This window comes from Lepisma saccharinum, chromosome 7 (genome assembly GCF_977018435.1).
Source record: "Lepisma saccharinum chromosome 7, izLepSacc3.1, whole genome shotgun sequence".
NCBI classification, from domain to species: Eukaryota; Metazoa; Arthropoda; class Insecta; order Zygentoma; family Lepismatidae; genus Lepisma; species Lepisma saccharinum.
In genome coordinates, this window is record NC_139235.1 from 17,206,359 (window position 1) to 17,220,438 (window position 14,080).

Below are 14,080 nucleotides of genomic sequence, written 5' to 3' on the forward strand. Positions count from 1 at the left end.
AAGGCCACGAGATTTTCATATATGGTTCAGTACGTGGTGGAGCCTTGGTGGCCTAGTCGGTAAGAGGTCTGACTGTCACGCGGGAGATACAGGTTCGATTCCAGGGGTGGGTTATCTAAGAGGTTGGTTATCCGACCTTGACCCTGCATCAACCAGCCTCTACCTGGATGGGGGGAGGAGTAAAGGCGGCGGGGGACCGGTGCTGATCACGTCACCAACATGAAAGGCCGAGATCGTAAATATATGGAGCATACCTCCACATCCCCTTGTTATGCCTCAAAAGTGAAAGGTGAATTAATTATGGGATAACTTTAATTTTTAGTACATGGACACACATTATTCCTTAATTTCCAGTGAAATAATTTTGTTCGTGTACATAGCATCATTACTTCATAAATGATGATTAACAAATAAAATACTAATATTGAAAATATTCATGCATGCGTAGACTTTTCGAAACCTGACCTGTTTTCATACATAACATTGAAAAATTTAAAAATGACACTGACATAAAATTGAATATACAACTAATATTGTTTTAAAGGTACAATTTTTAATGTACACGAAACCGCAATGCAATTGTTCAAATTTCTTTAAGATACTTTGTCAATTGTAACCTGATTTGAATAATAATGACATTTTAACTAATTAAACTGATCGGCATGAAAATCCTCCCACGAGGATGAAAGGGTGTACCTTATATATTTCGAGTCGCTGATTACGAATATCGCATTGAAAAAGTTCCAGCACGTAAGGTTTTTTTTAGGGGGCATTTTCCATAAAAAATTACCGAAAAATTGTATTTTTGTAATGAAATTGTATTTTTTATGCTTGGAATGCATAATTGTGTATTTTTACCTCAATCCAAGAATTGTTACTATATCCTAGGAACATTCTTTCCCCTGCCCCCACAACCCCCCTCCCCGAAATAGAAGAACATTCCAAATACACCCCACCCACTCCAAAAAAACAGTGAATTCTGCCACAACACACATTTTTTTGAGAATTCCAGATAAATGTCAAAACAAAAATGTGAATAATATTGCATTTTAACATTACTACTGGAAGAAATATTTTCACGATGTCCCATGAGCCATAAGTGACTGGCTCTAAAATGAATGGTATCTTACAATTTTTAACTATGTGTGACAGGCTTATTTGTGTACATTGGAGTTCAACGTTTTATTTTCGTTACACTCTTCCTACACTGTCACCTCGGCTTCCTTCAAGGTAAAAGGATTCGTAATCAACTTGTGGTCATTCGTTGGCACACCCTTGTCTAGACGACAAACAGGATGTGGCTGGAAAAAGGTGCCAAGACATCCACCTCGTTGTCCCATGAAGCAGATATTTTACTTCCGAGGTGATCGTGGTGTAAGAGAGTCGCGTTACTCTGTGTCTGTTTATATCGTTAAGGAAAAATATTTCTGCGTGAAATATTGACATTTGTGTTAAACCAACATGCCACGAACTTGCAAAAACTTGGTAGATTCATTCTGCTACATATGTGGGGAAGTGGTCTTCAAGGAGCAAAGTAGGGCATTGTCACCGTTCCTAAAGACAGCGTACCACCTGTACTTTGGGTGTAAAGTCGGCGACCAGGATCGCGATTGGGCTCCCAAACAAAGTTGTAACTCGTGTGCGCGTTCTCTAAAAGGATGGTTGAAAGGTACACATAAATCGATACCATTCGCTGTACCTATGGTTTGGCGCGAGCCCCGGGATCATGTTGCAGACTGTTATTTCTGCCTGACCAATATTACAGGTTTCTGAAAAGGCACGAAGCATAAAATACATTATCCTGACTTGGATTCCGCGAGGAGACCTCTCCCACATGATGTTGTTCTGCCTGTACCCGTACCACCAGACTCATACACACTGAGCAGTGTTTCATCCGACGAAGAACCTGCGACTTGTCAGGATGTTGCACAATCTTCGAGTACGCATTCAGATCCCAATTACGCCCCAGTGTCTGACACTAAGGAACCACATGTGATAAGTCAGGAAGAACTGAATGATCTGATCAGAGACTTAAACCTTCAGAAGACCAAGGCCCTGTTGCTTGCATCACGACTTCAACAATGGAATCTACTTCACCGAGATGTGAATATATCGATGTACAGAAAAAGAGAGGTGAGCCTAGTTCCTAATTTTACAAAGGATGGTGATTTGGTGTATTGCAGTGACATTCCGTCGCTTATGGAACAACTGAAATTTGACTACATCACTGAAGAATTATCTCGGGAATCATAAGTCACCTAATTACAAAGACATTGTGGGCAGGTTACTTACTTCATTTCGTACCATGGGATTTAATATGTCCCTCAAGTTACATTTCCTGCATTGTCACTTGGACTTCTTCCCTCAACAGTACAGCTTGGGTGAGGTCTCCGATGGACACGGTGAAAGGTTTCATCAACAAATAGCTACCATGGAGAAGCGCTACAGTGGGAAATGGAGTGTGAATATGTTGGCCGACTTCTGTTGGAATGCGACACGCGAGACACCCTGTACAAATTACAAGAGGAGCAGGAACACCAATTGACATGCAAATGTTGAACTTTTACTCTTTATGTAGTTGTATCTGCTTGTTTTATATTGAAATTCTGATGATAGCATGCAATTTTATATGGGGGGAGAATAGCACCTTTGCGTGGTAATTGAAACCCGCCCCCACCCCCTCCCTCAAAACTGGTACGTCGTGGAGAAAAACGGGTTGCGGATTCGAACTCAGGAGCTCGAAATCTATAAGAATCACCTAATTTGGTTCATGGGAGCGACAAAAAGTTTAATTTTGCCGAACAGTGTTATTAATTACAATTGGAGTACTGGAAGTTACACTAACCGCAATTATTTTATAAATATACAGGTTTAGAATAACCGAGTGCGTTAAGCCAACCTTTTAGGCGTAGTGGTTAGCACAGCTGCGGTACGACGGCAGAGGTTCCGGGTTCCAATCCCGGTCTGGAACTTCCCTTCATTTATTTAATCACTTCATCACTCATCCTTATCGTCGCGATTAGCTAAAAGTCGAAGAAAAGCGACCAAAATGCCAAAATAATAATTAAAATCTTAAATAGACTATCCGTAAAGGTGTGAACCCAAAAAACGAAAGTGCCGAAATGCGCAGAATAGGCTTGAAAGATGAAAGTGAGCACATTGTGGCAAACAAGCGCTCCGGCGAAGACGGGGAGGGGGTGATTATTGTTGCAGGGGCGGAAGCCTCTAACGACACGCTGACAGATCGGAAGCATTTGCAGAGCGGAGACTGACGCCCCCCGCCCCCAATTCTCGGATCTATTTTCGTCCCTTTTTTACTTTCCACGTTCCCGAAAAGAAAGTATCGGGTTTCGGGTTTTCAGAACCCCGGAGTCGATTCTCGCACACAAGTTTTCCTTCCCAAAGTTGTCGATACCGGAGGCCACTTTAATTAACCCTGGTTTCTTCTCGCCTCCGAACTTCCAAGAAAGAAACCGCTCACTCACCTGACACCCGATTCTCTCCTGATGCACTGGCGTTCCTTTCACGATGCTTGTTTCCCGAAAGGGGAGAGAGAGAGAGAGAGAGAGAGAGAGAGAGAGAGAGAGATTCGTAGAATAAGCAACGTGGTGTTGTCGGCGGTACAAGCCATTAACAGATCCTATGAGTGAATTCGGCTTCAGTAAATTATTTGTTCCGGTAAAGTCATATACGAGGCCCATTTAAAAAGTCAGTATCCCTACCTGCATGCACGAGAAGTAAGGGATTACGCAGAGAGAAAGAGAGACACTCGAAGAATAAGCCACGTGGAGTTGTCAACGGGTAGAGCCATTAACACCTCCTAGGAGTAAATTGGGTTGCAGTAAATTATTTGTTCCGGTACAGCCACATACGAGGGTAGTTTAAAATGTTAGTACCCTTAAGTGTATAGATAGATAAGCAGGGAGAAGCGGACTCGAATAATTCGCCACGTGGAGTTGTTATAAGGTGGAAGCCATTAACAGCTCCCGTAAGTGAATTCTGCTTCAGTAAATTATTTGTTCCGGTAAAACCATACACGAGGGTCATTTAAAAAGTCACCGACCATAAATGTATGTACAGTCATGGACACCTCTGGGTTGTAAGAACCCCACTGTCTTTTAATGGAATCATTACAACTCAAAACAGTCCGTGACTGTTCGCTTTAAACATCCTAGACCGATAAATGGGTCGGCAGGATATTCAATAAAACTATTTTCACTTGCCAGTTATTGTTTACTGCAATTTGTTCCTAACAATAATATTATTATTACATACAGAGTAGTGTCAAGATTATAATCCCTCTGTAGAACTTGCTTTATTTATTTTCAATTATGTTTTATGGCAACCTATACATACGTTTTGCATTGCCGCTCTTGGTACACACCAACACTATTTTGCAGCCACGTGGAATGACCGAAAGTGAAGAAGGAGGGAAGCTTAAAAACCACAGGATCCCGGGATTAGAGACCCTAGTCCCGAAATCCGGGTATTATTCAATCTACTCGGGATTGCTTTCTTATTTGTTTGGCAGTTGTAACACTGTCAGCAAAAGACTGAACAAAACACCTCAAACTACTTAGAGGTTTTAATACTTACAAAACTTAATGCTTTCACCACTCATAGCAGGAGGATAGGCTTGCTTACCTGAAAATAAAGAAACAAGATGTTAGTACATTCAACAGGTTTCTTACGGCATGTTTTCGCATGTAGCCCAATGGCAACAGCTGTCACCTTTGGTGCCTAGTGTTTCTGGTTCGATCCCGAACTTTCGGTGTGACATCGTGAGGACAAATGAGGAGGTACAGTGGGATCCATGAGTATTACCGTGCAAATTGTCCATGACTATTTTCATTAATTTTCCTCTTGCATCCTTATGTGTTTTCAAGCGATGGATTTTTATGTATGCTGTTGCAGAAGTTGTCTGCAGCTTGTTTTGAGTTTTCTTTTAATTTTTGACGTTCTTATTGGTAAAATAAAGTGGACGAATATGGTGATGGACAATTTGCACGGTATTACTAATGGATCCCACTGTACTTGAAGAGAAGTAACGGATTTCAGTCTAGGAAGCCGTAAAAAAAGTTCCACATTTTAGGCTCCAAACCCGGTGAAGGTACATAGCGGTTCGGATATCATTTTTCAAATTCTTTCATTACAAACAAAATGTACGATTTAGCTACAGAATTCTGCTATTGATCGAATAATTATAATAAATATTACATGAATAAAACGATACAAGAAATTGTGGAAAGACAACATAAAAAAATGAAAGAGAAGATATCGACAAAATACATAACATAAACGTACAAGTTACATCACAGTATTTGAACACAAACTCTGCTCTGCTAAAAGAAAATATTTTACTTCATTTCGGAAAGATTCTATTTTAAGTACACTAGACATGCTCTTCGGTAGGGCTGCCTGTGCGTTGCAAGTGTGGAAGGTTGAATTTGGAATCGTTCCTTGTGTGGTGGCTCTGCGCACTGGGGCGAGGGATCAACATGTCTGCCAGATACGTCGGCTTGCCAGATGTAATAATTTTATGTATAAGGCAATATGCATGCAGTAGTTGCCTACGGTACATATTCAGCATATTCTTATCATTTATGGAAGGTAAAATATGTTCACGCCTTGGGATGCGAAAAATGAACCGCATGCACGCATTTTGGCATTTTTGAATTTTTACTTCCGAAGTAACTGTAGGACCCTTCTCTATTAGTCTATCAGTTCTTAAAGTGGACTTAAAACTACAGCGCCTTGAATAACGTAGTGTGAAAAACGGCACGGTTCTGGGCTCTCTGGCTGGTTCCACTTGAATATGATACCGCTAGAGGCGCTGGTGTTGGTCTCGGTGCATGGTATTCGTCTGCTTATAATGGAAGTAAATTGAGTTTTCGCTGCAACGACTGATTCTTTTATATGAAGAATTGCTATGAATGTGATAATTGATATGATATTTAGTACAGTGGTCGCGGAAGATATTAACGAATATTCTATACCGTCGACCACGTCCTGTTATCGTTATACTTTCATTAATAATACGGGAGAAAAAATACGCGTGGAATGCTCTTGGTAACTAAATTTTTGTGTATGAATTGGGTTCATTATTATCATCATCATCATCATTTCTTTTAAAGATATACACACTGAAGCATTTGTATTTTTTATATTTACTGTCTCTTTTCTTTCGCTTTAAACTAATCGCGGCAATGATGATAATGATGATTGCATGAAACGACAAGGGGAAACCAACAAAACGTCCCTAATGCCATCGACATGAATGTAAGGAAACTTTCAGACCAATGGGACAAGCGACACAGGATGTTTACACTGATGGGACTAGTGACACAGACACTTCCAGACTGTAAAATAGCATTCATTGCGCATGAGGGTGGAAACAGCAAACGACACGTTCATATGTCGTGTTCGCATGCTACTTGTTACTTCGGTCGGAAAGCTCCTTACAGGAAGGGTGCTCAGACCGAAGCGACGCGCTACAGCGGGAGTTCCCAACTGAGTGACAAGCGACAGGCTTGAAGCGGCACTTCAGTTTATTAGCAAGTGTTTTCTGCTAATTGTGCGAACAACAGATCTAGGCGTCACGATAAGCCACACGTGTCGCTTTGTTGCTTGTGTGGGCCATTTCCTCAATAGCTTGCAACGTGTTGCCGTGGCTTGTTGTTCGCGCATGTGCGATGCCATGAGTGTCTTGCTTTAGGGATATTGCGCACCAAAGCGGTACGCGGCACTTATCGCTTGAGGATTTCACCAACCGAACGCTGGCCTGTGCTGCCCGTCATGCCTTTACAATGTGAAATGTTGCTGTTGATTGGCTCGTTTCCAAGCGACATCTGTCGAGTCTCGCTTCGATATGAGAGTTGCCTTGAACCGAAGGATCCGTGTCGCTTTGGTCTAAAATCTCCTTGAGGAAACGGTGCAGTCAGAACTTGTGTCCCTACGGTTCGAAAGGTTGCATTGATAACCGACTGCTCGCTTTCAAGCTACACTTGTGGTTTGTCGCCTCGGTATGAAATATCTCTCAGGATACTATTTATATTCTAATGACATAGAAAAATAAACTCTAATACACAGTCCAAGACCTGACGTCCGGAATCACATTGCGATGTTTTCTTCTTGTGTTACGCACGCATGCTATTTATTTATTTATTCATTTTCTTTTACTTTTCTTTCCAAATTAATGCCATTTCGTGACTGCAAATCACTCCACAAATATAACTGTTTCCATCAATTCACGTACCGCCTTTCAAGACAAACAAATCTACATAATATATTCCAAAAACTAACAAAGCCGCATTACTTTCATAAGAAAATTAGCACCGATACTGATCGCACTGCCATCTATGTTTACATCCGTCTCGGAAACCAGTTTCTTGGGTCGTTTTCCACAGTACGTTATTCAAGGCGCTGTACTTAAAACTCAGGTATTTTATTTTTTAAGACAGTGATAGTCCTCTGTCCTGTGCAAGCAGACGTTGTCGAAAAATTCCTCTCCTTTCAATAAACCGCTACGATGGTTCTTCCAGAGCATTTAAGTGAATTTCCTTGTGGCTAGGTATACAAAATAACGAAGTTTTACTGTATGTGTAATTTGTGAAGGCAAGCGTAAAAATTGGTACTCGATGTTAGCAAAAATATGATTAGAAGCTAGGTGCACACCCCTACAAGTAATTCTGCCGGCGTCCATGCTTATGGGTCCCACGAAGAGTAATATCCTTCAAAGTTGGCCCAGCACCGAAAAAGGTTGAGAACCACTGCTCTGGAGCGAATTGAATTTGGAACATCATAGCGGCTTCTTGAAAGAAGAGGAATTTTGGAAGAGGCGAAGCATCCAGAGTGAATTTAAGTCTATGCACTAAATCTTGCATATTTCAATGCCATGTCTGAAAAGGAAATCAAGCGAATTGATTGGCCGCCGTGTTTCGGACGTCTAAAAGGAGATTGTTCTTCCGGAGCATTGTCGCCAAAGCCACACCGCCGCCTAAGAGCGGAACGGGGATATCCCGCACGCGAAACGTCGTAATAAAACCTTCCTACAGAAAGACTGGCTAACGAAGCCCGCAATTTAAACAAGCCGGACTCCTCAGACCTAGCTTGCAGCAGTTGAGTTCCCATCCGGCTGGCCAGAAGCCAGGCAAAGGAACACGAACGCCGAACCCTTAATGATAAAGGAAGACGCTTTTAGCATTTCATCGTTAGTACGCTTCGGCTATGGAGAACAGGAGCTCTCATTCAGCTCACATTCTATAATTATATGGACAGAAGAGACTCTCCCCTGTGCTATTCGTGGGACCGGGGCTTGTAATTAGGAACGTGGACGTTTGTTTCCATATCCGTATCATCCTCTGAATAATTTCTGGTTCGCCATGGACAACAATCCCAGGTGGATCCGGGGCAGGTGGATCGGATGGCCTCTCATTACCTTTTCCCGCGCGTTAAATATAAATCAGATACCGTTGCAGGATGTTTCAGCAGAGCTATCATTGTCCCTATCTGAAGGCTATGTCAAGTAGGGTTTTTACTAGAGATTGGAAAGGGTTGGTTCGATTCAGTAAGAGCTCCTAAGCCGAAGGACAAAAATGCACAATAGCACATAGGCAAGTCAGTAAGTAGGTCACAAATGTTTATTAAAAAATACTAAGTGATATACTAAATGGTCCCTTACATTAAAAGATGAATTTAAACTGCACAATTTGATTTCATGTCCAGATATTATTAGAATAATTAAATCAAGAATGGAGAAGAAAGAAGAGTTTACGGGATTCTTATTGGGAAACCTGATGGTAAGCCGGCCCGCGTGGCGTAGTGGTTAGCACATCGCGCTGCGACGCCAGGGTTCCCGGTTCGAATCTTGGCCTGGGAATGGATATTTGTGAGTGTGCATTCATGAATTTCATCATATCACCTCTCATCCCCATCTTCGCATCTTTGCCGCCACCGTGCGTACACATTTCGGAAATTCAAATGATCATGCATTATGCTGTAGGCTAAACCATGAGAACACAGCATCGTCACTCGCCTGTCAGCTCAAATCATATCCTCCACCCATACCATTTGCACGTACAGTCTTCGAGTACGGTCCCCAATTTTGAAACTGAGCTGCCTATGCGTGCGTCTGCTATCTAGAGACTGCTAACGGAATATCATCAAGAAGGATTGTGCTGCCACCTAATGATACATTTAGAAACTACTCACTACTATTTTCAGCTATTCCACATCATTTTGTGACCTGTTTACTGACTTCCCCTCGTATAAGGATGCATAACGCATTGACCAGAAGAGAAGCTACACTATCTATATCCTCCCAGATAGCGTAGTGGTAACTCCGCTGGATTCTGAGGGGTAAGGTCGCGCATAGGGGGAGCGAAGCAGTACGCGCTTCTAGAAACTGCTGGTAGCTGTAGCCGTGTTGCCCCTCCATGCAATCCCTCGTTCGCTTTCTCCAGAAACTTCTGGGACGCAGTATCACATCAACATCAACTTTTCAGCAGCAAGTTCGATCATCGCCGTATGGTTATGCAACACACACAACCTATTGCAGTGTAGTGAAGCAAGTGTTTCAGGCTCTAGGTGTCTCAATATTTATTGCTGGTGCGTAAAATAAATACAAGACAAAGAATGCTAATAACAATAATAAAGAGTGTATAGCAGAACAAGCCCCCCACGGGGCTTACTATTATTAGGTACGTGGAGTGGTGCCCACGGGACTCCTAACTGGTCAACGGCTTCAAAGGCGGAAGAAGGTGGATGGTCATCTCAACGGCAGAAAAGGCGGACGAAACCTTGGTTCATCTGGCTCCGGATGGTAGTACCTTGTAAGGGCCTCTTGCCAGGGTTACGGCGAAGACCTCAACGACAGATGCGGCGGAGAAGGAGACCTTCAGTCCGGCGCAGATAGCGGAAGAGGCAACCCTCCCTCTTGGGGTTAAAAATAAAAAGGGAACCCACTGCCTTGTGGTGAGGAGATACCCTCAAAGGCTAAGGAAAGGACACCCTGACTGAAAACCAAGGAGCAGGAAGGGCTCTGAAGGCGTGGCGTAGCCAACCTACCAAGGGAAATAAACTCTACACAAATACTGGTCCTTCAAGTTGGGGGTTAGGCAAGAGGCCAACGACCTCTTCCTGGAAAAGAGACAAGTTACGGAAATCTTAGAGCCTCGGAATGGTGGTCCAAATGGAACAAAACCAAGAAATGGATAAAGGATATGAATATCGGAACATGGAATGTAAGAACATTATATAAACCTGGATCCTTACATGAACAAAACAAGGATTCCAAGGAAAGTCGTAGGCGCGAAGATGTTTAAAAGCAGACCCGTCGGAAGGCCACGGAACAGATGGGAAGACAGCATAGTAGATGCTGTAAGAGAAATCCTAAGAGTGGACAACTGGAAAAAGGAGACATGGAAGAAGGAAGACTGAGGGAACCAAGTCCCAGGGTGGGCTGTAGCGCCATGGATGATGAGGATAGCAGAACGAGAGGGAGAAATACGAGGAAAGCGAAATGCAACAAGTGAAGCACGCTTCTCTCCTCGCAGTGAAAACGGACCGCTTGACTTTTCGAACACCCTGCGCCTGCATGATCAGCAGGCGCGGATCCAAAATCCGTCGCCACCGCAGGATTAATTGTGTCCACGCATGCATTTACGCATAAACAAAGGTGCTGGAATGAATTACGTTCGAAGCATAATGAAACATAAACTACCGGTTTGCATGCAATTACTTTCGGGAGAGCTCGTAATTGCCAATGTTGAAATATTCACGCAAATACAATGCGCCTTTTGTGCAGCTAATGGTCGATCGGGGATATGGTGGGTGGAGGTAGGAACGTGCGTCCGCCCGCGATATCTATTCCAGCTTAATGCTAACGATGTACCATACCGATTCACAATAATACACCTTTTTGTTTCGACGGTCTGGATCCCGTTAAACCCATTGCAATTTGCAAATGAATCTATTCAGTTTCGAATGTTCCGAGCGGCACTATTAAACTATTCTATTCAGGACTGGCGGTGCGTTTTTTTCTGAAGCTCTATTCAGTAAATTAGTAAAGCGTGACAACCCAGCCTCTCACTGTCTAATTGTGGGTGTGTAGATGTTCACACACAATTACACAGAGTGACAGGCTCAGTCGTTGCACGTGCCAAGGTAAGGATTCAAGCCCGGAACCCTTGTTGGCCGGAACGTGAGTCGAGTCGCTGCGTCTACTTTCTCAACAGTAACATCATCTTGTCAACACACATCCTCATTGTTACGGTTCAGAAAATAGACGCAAAAAAGAAATACAAGGCTTGGGCAAATGTGAATTATAATGCGTAAATAGATCCATGCCTGTAATTCCTTTACTGAAACCAAAGTAGCTAATTTTCAGGGTGGCAATACACTTGTGGCAGCGCTCCGGAAGCTTGTGGATGGCGCTCAGGAAAATGTTCTTTGGTTTGGGGTGTACTCACTCCAGAACAGCATGTATGACATCATCATCACTGCAAAACGTTTGCAAGCTCAATTGCTCCTTGAGGGGACCGAAGAGGTGATAGTTAGAGCCAGCGTATTTTCGGAACAGCTACGAGATCTTTCACTTCGCTAGTCAGCGAGTCTAAAATTCCACTCGTGAATGCGACGACGTAGCAAGTTGCGCAGAAAGAATGCTCAGAAATTACTTGTGCGTGTAAAGTCGAGGTGATAGCATCGGGTGTGTGAGTTTCGCGTTCTTGCCGAGCCATTGTTGTTTTCTACAATCTTTTGTTGAAGACAGGGTAGAAGTGCTATTTTGAATTACGTTTCACGTGAAGAATATGCCTCCTACACACTCCAAAATATATCGTAGGACACTTAAGGGACAAACGCGTGAAGTTGTCGCGAACGTATTGAAATTTATGCAGGAGGAAGCCGACCAAAAGGATCTGAAGTTGCCTCTGAAGGAAGTGATGGACCGTGTTTGTACTGCGACTGTTGTCTCTGTAGATACAATAAATTCAATTAAAAGGGAAAGTTCACAGGTTAATGCGGGAACATCCTCGTCATATAGCACGCCATGTAGAAATAAAAACAGACCGCGACCATGTACAAATATTGACGATTTCGATATGTGCGTTGTTCGAAGGACAATAAACGAATTTTATACCACAGACAAACAAGTGCCTACAGTAAAATCTGTGCTCGCTAAATTAAAGACTTAAATATGGTTTAAAGGGCAGGTGTCTAGTTTGTTAAAGATTTTTAGAAAACTCGGGTTTAGGTTAAAGAAAGTGCAGATTAATATGCGCATACTTATTGAAAGAAATGATATTCGCAATGCGAGAATAAGTTATCTGCGTGCAATTTGTAGATATCGAAGGGAAGAGCGTCCTATTATTTATTCCGACGAAACATATATCCACAGCTCTCACACAACCTCCAAAGCTTGTTCAGGGCCTAAAATCTCCAGTATCCAAAGGGCAATGCCTGATTATTGTTCATGCAGGCACCCACAATGGATTTATCCCGAACGCCCTTTTGACATTCAAGTGTAGTCAAAAAACGGGTGATTATCATACAGAAATGAATTCCAACAATTAGAGGCGATGGATACGGGAAATGTTAATACCAAATTTACCACCAAATCCAGTATTAGTAATTGACAATGCATCATATCACAATGTCCAGAAAGAAAGAAGCCCATCCTCTAAGAAAAAGTGAAATGCAAGACTGGTTATTGAAAAACGGGATACCTTGTAACGACCCTGCGTGGTCGCTATATTCTTTTTAATCGGATGAAAGAGTTAAGCGGAATGTCCCTGCGAGGCGTACGCTTTTAGTTTAAATGTGTTAACGGATCCACCTCTACGTATTATTTGACCCTGCGTGGTCGCTGTATTCTGTAAACGCTAACGGATCCACCTCTACGTTTATTAGCTTCGCTTATTATTAGACCCTGCGTGGTCGCTGTATTCTGTAAATGTTATCAATTATTGTCATTTACACTGTTCACCTCTTTGTTTAGAATTCCAGAGTCCTGCGTGGCTCGTTATTAATTGTATTGTCTGAATGCATACAGTTTTAGTTTATTATGACACGTGCATCTAGTGATTTTCCCACTAGTGATATCTCAATGTCCAACCATGATAATTTTCAGTACGGAGTTTGCTATATGTAAAAAAATTAGTTAGCAACGCGTACTTGTATTTAAAATTTTCACCACCCATGCGCCACCGCGAGTATAAAGCCAGCGCAGGGAGGCCCGGAGTTCAGTTGGCTCCCGGATGTCAACTGGCAAACATCCTGGGAAAAACCGGCCATCCAGCCAGAAGCCTAGCAGCCATCCTAGAAGGAAGAAAGGAGGAAGAAAGAAGAAGAAGAGCCTAGCAGCAACCTAACTACCTGGTCTAATCGCTTCGGCTGATAGGTGCCAGTTTCTACCTGCCCGGCTTGTCTGGGAGCACCAGGACCTCCTTCCTAACCTGCCGTCCTTGTACAGGAGACACCGGTCGGCTTGCCGATTCCTAGCTAGCGGCGGGGGTGTCGCGGCATCCTTTAATCCTTTACCCAGCGTCCGCTTGTCGGAGCTGCCGGCTGGCTACGGCCAGTTCCCAGCTGTGGTTGGGGGTACCGCGCACATACTACTTTCCCTTACAGGGGAGCCCGTGACGTCGGCTGCAAACAGCGCTCTAAATAAAATTAGGTCCCTATACTTCCCCTGGCGCCTCACTGCGAGGAATAAATTGGATGTTCCCTGCCCCTTATCTCTTTGAGACCAAAGGTGGTACAGGTGAAAGCACGTGCGTGGTACAGGTAAAAGCACGTGTGTGGTACAAGTAAATGCACGTAGGTGTTCCAGGTAAAGACACGTGTGCTAAAAGACATTCTTTTATCAAGATTATAATAAACATATATAAATATATTGTTTTTGAGTTTGGGGTTTTGAGTGACGTAAAAAAAATTAAAATTTTATGCAAATCCACGGAGTGGAGCCGGCTATCTCCACCATGTAGCTTGACGTCGGGTAAGGTACTGGATCGAGTCACGCCGGGACGTAGCTCAGATAAATACGATAGGTCTTAAGTTTGATTTGGCTAACCACCTCTAC